The following is a 14,456-nucleotide window of genomic DNA, read 5'->3' on the forward strand; positions in this document are numbered from 1 at the left end:
TCTCTCAATCCGGGCATTTGCTTGAAATATTAACTTCAACTCCTGGAACATCTCATATGCTCCATGACGTTCAAAACGTCGTTGAAGTCCCGATTCTAAGCCGTAAAGCATGGCACACTGAACTATCGAGTAGTCATCAGCTTTGCTCTGCCAGACGTTCATAACATCTGGTGTTGCTCCAGCAGCAGGCCTGGCACCCAGCGGTGCTTCCTGGACGTAATTCTTCTGTGCAGCAATGAGGATAATCCTCAAGTTACGGACCCAGTCCGTGTAATTGATACCATCATCTTTCAACTTTGCTTTCTCAAGGAACACATTAAAATTCAACGGAACAACAGCACGGGCCATCTATCTACAATCAAACATAAACAAGCAAGATACTATCAGGTACTAAGTTCATGATAAATTTAAGTTCAATTAATCATATTACTTAAGAACTCCCACTTAGAAAGACACCACTCTAATCTTCTAAGTGATTACGTGATCCAAATCAACTAAACCATAACCGATCATCACGTGAAATGGAGTAGTTTTCAATGGTGAACATCGCTATATTGATCATATCTACTATATGATTCACGCTCGACCTTTCGGTCTCAGTGTTCCGAGGCCATATCTGCATATGCTAGGCTCGTCAAGTTTAACCTGAGTATTCTGCGTGTGCAAAACTGGCCTGCACCCGTTGTAGATGGACGTAGAGCTTATCACACCCGATCATCACATGGTGTCTGGGCACGATGAACTTTGGCAACGGTGCATACTCAGGGAGAACACTTCTATCTTGAAATTTAGTGAGAGATCATCTTATAATGCTACCGTCAATCAAAACAAGATAAGATGCATAAAAGATAAACATCACATGCAATCAATATAAGTGATATGATATGGCCATCATCTTCTTGTACTTGTCATCTCCATCTCCGAAGTACCGTCATGATCACCATCGTCACCGGCGTGACACCTTGATCACCATCGTAGCATCGTTGTCGTCTCGCCAATCTTATGCTTCCACGACTATCGCTACCGCTTAGTGATAAAGTAAAGCATAACAGCGCAGTTGCATTGCATACAATAAAGCGACAACCATATGGCTCCTGCCAGTTGCCGATAACTCGGTTACAAAATATGATCATCTCATACAATAAAATTTAGTATCATGTCTTGACCATATCACATCACAACATGCCCTGCAAAAACAAGTTAGAAGTCCTCTACTTTGTTGTTGCAAGTTTTACGTGGCTGCTACGGGCTTATGCAAGAACCAGTCTTACCTACGCATCAAAACCACAACGATAGTTTGTCAAGTTGGTGCTGTTTTAACCTTCGCAAGGACCGGGCGTAGCCACACTCGGTTCAACTAAAGTTGGAGAAACTGACACCCGCTAGCCACCTTTGTGCAAAGCACGTCGGGAGAACCGGTCTCGCGTAAGCGTATGCGTAATGTCGGTCCGGGCCGCTTCGTCTAACAATACCGCCAACCAAAGTATGACATGCTGGTAAGCAGTATGACTTATATCGCCCACAACTCACTTGTGTTCTACTCGTTCATATAACATCAACACATAAAACCTAGGCTCGGATGCCACTGTCGGGTAACGTAGTAATTTCAAAATTTTCCTATGCACACGCAAGATCATGGTGATGCATAGCAACGAGGGGAGAGTGTGATCTACGTACCCTTGTAGACCGACAGCAGAAGCGTTATATTATCGCGGTTGATGTAGTCGTACGTCTTCACGATCCGACCGATCCAAGCACCGAAACTACGGCACCTCCGAGTTTCAGCACACGTTCAGCTCGATGACGATCCCCGGACTCCGATCCAGCAAAGTGTCGCGGAAGAGTTCCTTCAGCACGACGGCGTGGTGACGATCTTGATGTTCAACTGTCACAGGGCTTCGCCTAAGCACCACTACAATATTATCGAGGATTATGGTGGAAGGGGGCACCGCACACGGCTATGAAAACGATCACGTGGATCAACTTGTGTGTCTAGGGGTGCCCCCTGCCTCCGTATATAAAGGAGCCAAGGGGGGGGGGTGCGGCCGGCCCTAGTAGGAGGCGTGCAGGAGGAGTCCTACTCCTACCGGGAGAAGGACTCCTCTCCCTTTCCTTGTCCAAGTAGGAGAGGGGGAAGGAAGGGAGAGAGGAGAGGAAGGAAAGGGGGGGCGCCGCCCCTCCCACCTTGTCCAATTCGGACTAGGGGGAGAGGGGGTGAGCGGCCTGCCCTGGCAGCCCCTCCTCTTCTCCACTTTAGGCCCATGAGGCCCATTAACCCCCCGGGGGGTTCCGGTAACCCCTCGGTACTCCGGTTTTATCCGAAACTTCCCCAGAACACTTCCGGTGTCCGAATATAGCCGTCCAATATATCAATCTTTATGTCTCGACCATTTCAAGACTCCTCGTTATGTCCGCGATCATATCCGAGACTCCGAACCAACTTCGGTACATCAAAACTTATAAACTCATAATATAACTGTCATCGAAACCTTAAGCGTGCGGACCCTACGGGTTCGAGAACAACGTATACATGACCAAGACATGTCTCCGGTAAATAACCAATAGCGGAACCTGGATGCTCATATTGGCCCCCACATATTCTACGAAGATCTTTATCGGTCAGACCACATAACAACATACGTTGTTCCCTTTGTCATCGATATGTTACTTGCCCAAGATTCGATCGTCGGTATATCAATACCTAGTTCAATATCGTTGCTGGCAAGTCTCTTTACTCGTTCCGTAATACATCATCTCGCAACTAACTCATTTAGTTGCATTGCTTGCAAGGCTTAGGTGATGTGCATTACCGAGAGGGCCCAGAGATACCTCTCCGACAATCGGAGTGACAAATCCTAATCTCGAAATATGCCAACCCAACATGTACCTTTGGAGACACCTGTAGAGATCCTTTATAATCACCCAGTTACGTTGTGACGTTTGGTAGCACACAAAGTGTTCCTCCGGTAAACGGGAGTTGCATAATCTCATAGTCATAGGAACATGTATAAGTCATGAAGAAAGCAATAGCAACATACTAAACGATCGAGTGCTAAGCTAACGGAATGGGTCAAGTCAATCACATCATTCTCCAAATGATGTGATCCCGTTAGTCAAACAACAACTCTTTGTCTATGGTTAGGAAACATAACCATCTTTGATTAACGAGCTAGTCAAGTAGCGGCATACTAGTGACACTCTGTTTGTCTATGTATTTTCACATGTATTATGTTTCCGGTTAATACAATTCTAGCATGAATAATAAACATTTATCATGAAATAAGGAAATAAATAATAACTTTATTATTGCCTCTAGGGCATATTTCCTTCAATAGGTAGGTATGGTGGCTGTTTTGAGGAAGATATAAGGAGGTTTATGTGTGAAAGAGCGTATCATATCATGGGGTTTGGATGCACCAGCGAATTTTGCACCAACTCTCAATGTGAGAAAGGGCAATGCATGGTACCGAAGAGGCTAGCAATGATGGAAGGGTGAGAGTGCGTATAATCGATGGACTCAACATTAGTCATAAAGAACTCACATACTTATTGCAAAAATCTACAAGTCATCAAAAACCAAGCAATACACACATGCTCCTAGGGGGGTAGATTGGTAGGAAAAGACCATCGCTCGTCCCCGACCACCACTCATAAGGAGGACAATCAAAGAACACCTCATGTTTCAAATTTGTTACATAATGTTTAGCATATGTGCATGCTACGGGACTTGCAAACTTCAACACAAGAATTTCTCAAATTCACAACTACTCAACTAGCACGACTTTGATATTATTACCTCCATATCTCAAAACAATCATCAAGCATCAAACTTCTCTTAGTATTCAAAAACACTCATAAGAAGATTTTTACTTATCTTGAACACCTAGCATATTAAGATTATTTAATAAAATTACCATGCTATTTAAGACTCTCAAAATAATCTAAGTGAATCATGAGAGATCAATAGTTTCTATAAAACAAATCCACCACCGTGCTCTAAAAGGTATAAGTGAAGTACTAGAGCAAAACTATATAACTCAAATGATATAAGCGAAGCACATAGAGTATTCTAACAAATTCTAAATAATGTATGGCTCTCTCAAAAGGTGTGTACAGCAAGGATGATTGTGGTAAACTAAAAAGCAAAGACTAAAATCATACAAGACTCTCCAAGCAAAACACATATCATGTGGTGAATAAAAATATAGCTCCAAATAAAGTTACCGATAGAAGTAGACGAAAGAGGGGATGCCTTCCGGGGCATCCCAAGATTTGGCTTTTAGGTGTCCTTAGATTATCTTGGGGGTTCCTTGGGCATCCCCAAGCTTAGGCTCTTGCCACTCCTTGTTCCATAATCCATCAAATCTTTACCCAAAACTTGAAAACTTCACAACACAAAACTTAAAGTAGAAAATCTCGTGAGCTCCATTAGCGAAAGAAAACAAAAGACCACTTTAAGATACTGTAATGAACTAATTATTTATTTATATTGGTGTTAAACCTACTGTATTCCAACTTCTCTATGGTTTATAAACTATTTTACTAGCCATAGATTCATCAAAATAAGCAAACAACACACGAAAAACAGAATCTGTCAAAAACATAACAGTCTGTAGTAATCTGTAGCTAGCGCAAGATCTGGAACCCCAAAAATTCTAAAATAAATTTCTGGACGTGAGGAATTTATCTATTAATCATCTTCAAAAATAATTAAATAAATATCACTTTCCAAATAAAAATGGCAGCAGTTCTCGTGAGCGCTAAATTTCTGTTTTTTACAGCTAGATATCAAGACTTTCCCCAAGTCTTCCCAACGGTTATACTTGGCACAAACACTAACTAAACATAAAAAACACAACCAAAACAGATGCTAGGTAAATTATTTATTACAAAACAGGAGCAAAAATCAAGGAATAAAAATAAAATTGGGTTGCCTCCCAACAAGCGCTATCGTTTAATGCCCCTAGCTAGGCATAAAAGCGAGGATAGATCTAGGTATTGCCATCTTTGGTAGGCAATCCATAGGTGGCTCTCATAATAGATACATAAGGTAATTTAATTTTCTTTCTAGGAAAGTGTTCCATGCCTTTCCTTAACGGAAATTGGAATCTAATATTTCCTTCCTTCATATCAATAATTGCACCAATCGTTCTAAGGAAAGGTCTACCAAGGATAATAGGACATGAAGGATTGCAATCTATGTCAAGAACAATAAAATCTACGGGCACATAATTTCTATTTGCGACAATAAGAACATCATTGATTCTTCCCATTGGTTTCTTAATAGTGGGATCCGCAAGGTGCAAGTTTAAAGAGCAATCATCAAAATCACGGAAACCTAACAAATCACACAAAGTCTTTGGAATCGTGGAAATACTAGCACCCAAATCACATAAAGCATAGAACTCATGATCTTTAATCTTAATTTTAATAGTTGGTTCTCACTCATCATAAAGTTTTCTAGGGATAGAAACTTCCAACTCAAGTTTTTCTTCATAAGATTGCATCAAGGCATCAACGATATGTTTAGTAAACACTTTATTTTGACTATAAGCATGAGGAGAATTTAGCACAGATTGCAACAAGGAAATACAATCAATCAAAGAGCAATTTTCATAGTTAAGTTCCTTGAAATCCAAAATAGTGGGTTTAGCAACATCTAGGGTTTTAATTTCTTCAATCCCACTTTCATCAAATTTAGCATCAAGATCTAAAAACTTCAAATTTTTGGAACGCCTTCTAGGTAAAGGTGGATCATATTCAGTCCCATCATTATCAAGATTCATATTGCAAAACAAAGATTTAATAGGGGACACATCAATAACTTTTAGATCTTCATCTTCATTTTCATAGGAACTAGAAAAACACGCTCTTATGAAGGCATCTTTCTTAGCACGCATCCTAGCAGTTCTTTCTTTGCACTCATCAATGGAAATTCTCATGGCTTTGAGAAAATCATTGATATCATGCTTAGGAGGAATAGATCTAAGCTTTAAAGAATCAACATGAAGAGAAATTCTATCAACGTTCCTAGCCAAATCATCAACTCTAAGCAATTTTTCTTCAATCAAAGCATTGAAATTATTTTGCGAAGTAATAAATTCTTTAATATTAGATTCAAAATCAGAGGGCACCTTATTATAATTTCCATAAGAATTGTTGTAGGAATTACCATAATTATTAGAGGGATTACTAGGATAAGGCCTAGGATTAAAATTTCCTCTATACGCGTTGTTACCAAAATTATTCCTACCAACAAAATTCACATCCATAGATTCATTATTATTCTCAATCAAAGTAGAGAAGGGCATATCATTAGGATCAGAAGAAACACTCTTACTAGAAAATAATTTCATAAGTTCATCCATCTTTTCACTCAAAACATTAATTTCTTCTATCGCATGCACCTTTTAATTAGTAGATCTTTCAGTATGCCATTGAGAATAATTAACCATAATATTATCTAGGAGTTTAGTAGCTTCTCCTGAAGTGATTTCCATAAAAGTGCCTCCCGCGGCCGAATCTAAAAGATTTCTAGAAGCAAAATTCAATCCGGCATAATTTTTTTGTATAATCATCCACAAATTCAAACCATGAGTAGGGCAATTACGTATCATTAATTTCACCCTCTCCCAAGTTTTTGCAACATGTTCATGATCAAGTTGCTTAAAATTCATAATATCGTTTATAAGGGAGATGATCTTAGCGGGAGGAAAATACTTAGAGATAAAAGCATCTTTGCACTTGTTCTAAATATCAATACTATTTTTAGGCAAAGACGAAAACCAAGCTTTAGCATGATCTCTAAGCAAAAAAGGAAATAGATTCAACTTAACAATATCATTGTCCACACATTTCCTCTTTTGCATATCACACAAATCAACAAAGCTATTTAGATGGGTAGCGGCATCTTCACTAGGAAGGCCGGAAAACGGATCTTTCATGACAAGATTCAGTAAAGCAGCATTAATTTCACAAGATTCAGCATCGGTAAGAGGAGCAATCGGAGTGCTAATAAAATCATTGTTGTTGGTATTGGTAAAGTCACACAATTTAGTGTTATCTTGAGTCATCGTGACAAGCAAGCAATCCATCACACAAGCAAACAAAATGCAAGCAGGCAAAAAGAGGCAAATAGAGAAAGGGCGAATAAAACGAGAGGCAAATGACAAATAATGGAATGCGGGAGGATAGAGAGAGAGAGGGCGAATAAAACGGCAATGGTGAAGGGGGGAGAGGAAAACGAGAGGAAAATGACAAATAATGGAATGCGGGAGATAAGGGTTGTGATGGGTACTTGGTATGTTGACTTTTGCGTAGACTCCCCGGCAACGGCGCCAGAAATGGCTCGTTGTCGGAAGTCAAATCTTGACTTGCGCCAACCTCCCCGGCAACGGTGCCAGAAATTCTTCTTGCTACCTCTTGAACACTGCGTTGGATTTCCTTGAAGAGGAAAGGATGATGCAGCAAAGTAGCGTAAGTATTTTTCTCGGTTTTCGAGAACCAAGGTATCAATCCAGTAGGAGGCTGCACGCAAGTCCCTCGTACCTGCACAAAACAAATAACTCCTCGCAACCAACGCGATAAGGGGTTGTCAATCCCTTCACGGTCACTTACGAGAGTGAGATTTGATAGATATGATAGAATAATATTTTTGGTATTTTTGTGATAAATATGTAAAGTAAAATAAAAGCAAAGGAAAAAGCAAAGGAAATAACTAAGTATTGAAAAATTAATATGATGAAGATAGACCCGGGGGCCATAGGTTTCACTAGTGGCTTCTCTCAAGAGCATAAGTATTTTACGGTTGGTGAACGAATTACTGTTGAGCAATTGATAGAATTGAGCATAGTTATGAGAATATCTAGGTATGATCATGTATATAGGCATCATGTCCGAGACAACTATACCGACTCCTGCCTGCATCTACTACTATTACTCCACTCATCGACCGCTATCCAGCATGCATCTAGAGTATTAAGTTCATGAAAACAGAGTAACGCCTTAAGCAAGATGACATGATGCACAGGGATAAATTCATGCAATATGATAAAAAACCCCATCTTGTTATCCTCGATGGCAACAATACAATACGTGTCTTGCTGCCCCTACTGTCACTGGGAAAGGACACCGCAAGATTGAAACCAAAGCTAAGCACTTCTCCCATTGCAAGAAAGATCAATCTAGTAGGCCAAACCAAACTGATAATTCAAAGAGACTTGCAAAGATAACCAATCATACATAAAAGAATTCAGTGAAGATTCAAATATTGTTCATAGATAATCTTGATCATAAACCCACAATTCAACAGGTGTCAACAAACACACCGCAAAAAGAAGATTACATCGAATAGATCTCCACAAGAGAGGGGGAGAACATTGTATTGAGATCCAAAAAGATAGAAGAAGCCATGTAGCTAATAACTATGGACCCGAAGGTCTGAGGTAAACTACTCACACATCATCGGAGAGGCTATGGTGTTGATGTAGAAGCCCTCCGTGATGGATGCCCCCTCCGGCGGAGCTCTGGAACAGGCCCCAAGATGGGATCTCGTGGATACAGAAAGTTGCGGCGGTGGAATTAGGTTTTTGGCTCCGTATTTGATCGTTTGGGGGTATGTAGGTATATATAGGAGGAACGAGTACGTCGGTGGAGCAACAGGGGGGCCACGTGGGTGGAGGGCGCGCCTGGGGAGGGGTAGGCGCGGCCCCTACCTCGTCGCTTCCTCCTTTATTTCTTGATGTAGGGTCCAAGTCTCCTGGATCATGTTCGGTGAGAAAATCACGTTCCCGAAGGTTTCATTCCGTTTGGACTCCGTTTGATATTCCTTTTCTTCGAAACCCTAAAATAGGCAAAAAACAACAATTCTGGGATGGGCCTCCGGTTAATATGTTAGTCCAAAAAATAATATAAAAGTGAATAATAAAGCCCAATAATGTCCAAAACAGTAGATAATATAGCATGGATCAATCAAAAATATAGATACGTTGGAGACATATCAGCTACCAAACATCACAACGTAACTGGGTGATTATAAAGGTGATCTACAGGTGTCTTCTATGGTACTTATTGAGTTGGCATAGATCGAGATTAGGATTTGTCACTCCAATTGTCGGAGAGGTATCTCCGGGCCCTCTCGGTAATGCACAACACTATAAGCCTTGAAAACAATGTGACTAATGAGTTAGTTGCGGGATGATGCATTACAGAACGAGTAAAGAGACTTGCCGATAACGAGATTGAACTAGGTATAAGGATACCAGCGATCAAATCTCAGGCAAGTAACATACCGATGACAAAGGGAACAACGTATGTTGTTATCCGGTTTGACGGATAAAGATCTTCGTAGAATATGTAGGAACCAATATGAGCATCCAGGTTCCGCTATTGCTTATTGACCGGAGACGAGTCTCGGTCATGTCTACATAGTTCTCGAACCCGTAGGGTCCGCACGCTTAAAGTTCATTGATGATCAGTAATATGAGTTTACGTGTTTTGATGTAACGAAGGTAGTTTGGAGTCCTGGATATGATCACAGACATGACGAGGAGTCTCGAAATGGTCGAGACATAAAGATCGATATATTGGAAGCCTATATTTGGACATCGGAATAGTTCCGGGTGAAATCGGGATTTTACCGGAGTACTAGGAGGTTACCGGAACTCCCCCGGTAAATTTATGGGCCTTATTGGGCCATAATGAAGAGAGAGAGAGAGAGGAGACTAGGGTAGGCCGCGCGCCTCCTCTCCCTCTGGTCCGAATTGGACTAGGAGGGGGCGGCACCCCCCTTTCCTTCCTCCCTCTCTCCCCTTCCTTCTCTCCTAGTGCAACAAGGAAAAGGGGAGGGATCCTACTCCCGATGGGAGTAGGACTCCTCCTGGCACACCCTCCCCCTTGCTCCTTTATATATGGGGGCAGGGGGTACCCCAAGACACACAAGTTGATAAGTTGATCTTTTAGCCGTGTGCGGTGCCCCCCTCCACCATAATCCACCTCGGTCATATTGTAGCGGTGCTTAGGCAAAACCCTGCGTCGGTAGCATCATCATCACCATCATCACGCCGTCGTGCTGACAGAATTCTCCCTCGAAGCTCTGCTGGATCGGAGTTCGTGGGACGTCACCAAGCTGAACGTGTGCTGAACTCGGAGGTGCCGTACGTTCGGTACTTGGATCGGTTGGATCGTGAAGACGTACGACTACATCAACCGCGTTCTCTTAATGCTTCCGGTTACGGTCTACGAGGGTACGTGGACGACACTCTCCCCTCTCACTGCTATGCATCACCATGATCTTGCGTGTGCGTAGGAAAATTTTGAAATTACTATGTTCCCCAAGAGATGTGTCCCGAAGTTCACACCCTTGCGGATGCTAATCTTCGTTTGAAGCGGTGTGGAGGCACAATGCTCCCCAAGAAGCCACTAGGGCCACCGTAATCTCCTCACGCACTCGCACAATGCAAGATGTTCTGATTCCACTAAGGGACCCTTGAGGGCGGTCACCGAACCCGTACAAATGCCAACCAGTGGGGGCAGTCACCAAACCCGTACACTTTGGCAACCCTTGGGGGCGGTCACCGGTACCCGTCAAATTGCTCGGGGCAATTTCCACAACTTAATTGGAGACCCCGACGCTTGCCCGGAGCTTTACACCACAATGATTGAGCTCCGAACACCACCAACCGTCTAGGGCTCCCAAGCACCCAAGAGGAACAAGCTCAAGGGTACCAAGCACCCAATAGTAATAAGCTTCTCAACTTGTAACTTCCATGTATCACCGTGGAGAACTCAAACCGATGCACCAAATGCAATGGCAAGGTCACACGGAGTGCCCAAGTCCTTCTCTCTTAAATCCCACCGAAGCAACTAATGCTAGGGAGGAAAATGAGAGGAAGAACAAGAAGGAGAACACCAAGAACTCCAAGATCTAGATCCAAGGGGTTCCCCTCACATAGAGGAGAAAGTGATTGGTGGAAATGTGGATCTAGATCTCCTCTCTCTTTTCCCTCAAAAACTAGCAAGAATCCATGGAGGGATTGAGAGTTAGCAAGCTCGAAGAAGGTCAACAATGGGGGAAGAACACAAGCTCAAAGGATAAAGTTCATTGGGGAAGAAGACCCCCTTTTATAGGTGGGGAAAAGTCCAACCGTTATGTTCACAGCCCGCACGGAGCGGTATTACCGCTCGACCTCACGGTACTACCACAAGGGGTAGCGGTACTACTGCTTGCGAGCGGTACTAAAAAAACACATCTGTGCCAACCACCACTGGACTTGTGATGAGTTTTTGGTCCGTAGCGGTATGTAGTACTGCTTTGGAGCGGTAGTAAAAAATTACATCCGCTCTTGTCCGCGGTAGTACCGCTGCAGCCTTTTCAGAACAACCAAAACTGCCACAACTTCTACAAACGGACTCCGAATTCAAGGAAACCAAGTTTGTTGGAAAGCTAGCGACAAGGGAAAACACAATCTTGAAAGAACTAACAATAAGAAGGAAAATAGAAAATTCCCAAGAGAAAATGGTGAGAACCCTTCCTCGAAAAAGACCGGTAAAACCTCCAACACCGAAAATGAGATAGAAGAAGCATATGAAATCCGTTTTCGATGTACTAGAGCTTGTCACGAAGATAACCACAAGTTGTGAAATCTAAAAATAAAATACAAATAAGAATCAAGAAATATGATGTAATGATGCAATGGTTTGAGCTCTCGACAAATGATACGATCACGCTACTCACTTGAGAGCCCCCCTTGATAGTACGGCTATCGATCCTATAACCCGGTCTCCAAACTATCACCATGAGACCGGTAAAATATAAAACCTATCAAGGGAAAATCTTTGACTTGCATGAAGTCTACTTGAGCTAGATGATGATGATCTTGACTCCCTCAAGTTGGACCACCTTTCTTGATTGCGTTGGGTCGATGAAGACTAGATGATTTCTCCCCCATACTCCACTATGGGTGAGCCACTCTTCAGCACATCTTTACAAGTCCATTGACACCACAATGGACTGCAAGCATCAAGCACTTGATCTCTTTGTGATGTTCCACTTGAACTTGCACACGGAATTCTTGATCATGATCACCACTTGATGTCTTCCCCTCCATTGGTTGAGTGATATCTTCCTCTTGACGCAAGCCCATGAACACATACATAACCCCACATAGAACTCTCACATAGACCATGGGTTAGTACACAAAGCACAATGGACAATGCTTACCATACCATCAGATCACTTGATCCCACTCGGTGTATCTTCTATGCTTTGTGTGATGATCAACTTGAATCACTCTCTGTACTTAGTCTTGATCAACCTTGACTCTTTCCAACTCTATGACCAATCTTTGGATAATTCCTTAATACCACCTTGGTCAACTCATAAACTCCTTGAAACTAACACATGTACTTCAAGAAATGCCTATGGACAAATCCTCACACTGCCAGATTTAGAAAAGGAGCTTGTGGTGGAAACAGATGCAAGTGCCATTGGCATCGGTGTGGTCCTTATGCAAGAGGGACACTCGATCGCTTATCTCAGCAAGGCATTGTCGCCGTGAAATTTGGGACTCTCGGCTTATGAGAAAGAATGTTTAGCGCTGTTGCTTGCGGTGGATTAGAACATACCAGCGCAGTTTGCTTAATCAGACGGACCAACTTCTCAATACTCCTTTCCAGCAGCGGGCCTTCACCAAGCTGGTAGGCCTCCAGTTCAGGATCCAATACAAACCAGGGATATCGAACAAAGCAGCAGAGGCCTTATCTAGGCGGGTGCTGGATGCCAATGCTGAACTTGCAGCAATCTCGCTTTACAAGCCGGTCTGGCTGGAGGCGATCACCAACAACTACAAATAAGTTCCGGTAGAACAACAACTGCTTACTCGGCTGGCTCTCACTGCACACAAGGACGATGAGTTTACCCTTCAGGATGGGGTCATACGCTTCCAGAAGAGCATCTGGATTGGCAATGACGAGGGGATCCAAACATCGTTGATCCGGGCACTTCATGACAGTGCCATAGGGGGGCACTCGGGGTTCCACGCTACATACAACAGAGTTAAGTGTCTGTTCTTCTGGAAGGGCATGAACGGAATGGTGCAACAGTTTGTTTGGGGCTGCACCACCTGCCAACAAGCAAAAACGGATCGCGTCTCCCCAGCCGGTTTGCTCCAGCCACTACCAATTCCAAAGCGGCCGTGGGAAGTGGTGTCGCTAGATTTCATTGAAGGACTGCCAAAGTCGGGAGGATACGATGTGATACTGGTGGTGGTGGACAAGTTCTCCAAGTATGCTCACTTCATTGCAATGAAGCATCCCTTCACAGCTCTGACCGTTGCTACCACTTACATACAAAACATCTTCCGCCTTCATGGACTACCCTTGGCAATCATCTCCGACCGGGACAGGATATTCACAAGCACTCTTTGGCAAGAACTGTTCACTCTCTCCAATACACAGCTCCGGACGAGTTCTTCCTACCACCCCCAAAAAGACGGCCAGACCGAGCGAGTGAACCAGTGCCTGGAAACATATCTCATATGTGTTGTTCATTCGTGCCCCACTAACTGGATCAAATGGTTGTTCTTAGCAGAGTACTGGTACAACACGCACTGTTCAAGATATCTTCCGATATTCCAATAAATCGGCCGATTTATCGCTTACCGTTGTCTGACCGATAAGATAAATCGGCCGATAAATCAGCCGATATGGCGATAAATCGGCCGATATGCCGATAAATTGGCCAATTTAGCCCTTATCATGGGTCGACCGATAAGTTCCCGATAAGCGACATCCCCAACATTGACAACACGTCTTACCACACAGCCCTGGGAAGAATACCCTACGGAGTATTCTACGGGACACTGCCAAGGGAATTCGGGGTTACACAAGTCAACATGTGCTCGGTTCCTGATTTGGCAGCGTGGCAACAAGAGCGGGAGGTGATGAGAGAACTATTGCAGCAACAGTTGAAGAAAGCGCAGCACCGCATGAAGCAGCAAGCGGACAAACACCACACTAATAAGGAGTTCCAGGTTGGTGAGATGGTCTATCTCCGACTACAACCGTTTATCCAAATTCCTTGGCTCAGAGGTCATACCAGATGCTGGCATTCCGGTACTATGGGCCATACAAGATTGAAGATCGCATTGGCGCAGTGGCGTACAGATTGGCATTGTCGGAGACCAGCAGAATCCACAATGTGGTACACATCTCCGAGCTTAAGCGTGCGCTGGGTACCAGCGAGAGCGCGGATGAGCAGCTGCCGCCGTCCAACGACATCCTTCATGCACTTCATGTGCCACTCCAGGTAACTAAATAGCGTATTGTGCAGGTCCAAGGGAAAGCTACGGAGCACGTGCTCGTGCAGTGGCATGATCTGCCGCCATCCCTCTCAACGTGGGAAGATCCAAAGACCCTCCTCCTCCGTTTCCTGACGACAACTTGGGGACAAGCCGGAC

This window comes from Triticum dicoccoides, chromosome 7A, assembly GCF_002162155.2.
Source record: "Triticum dicoccoides isolate Atlit2015 ecotype Zavitan chromosome 7A, WEW_v2.0, whole genome shotgun sequence".
In the NCBI taxonomy this organism is placed as follows: Eukaryota; Viridiplantae; Streptophyta; class Magnoliopsida; order Poales; family Poaceae; genus Triticum; species Triticum dicoccoides.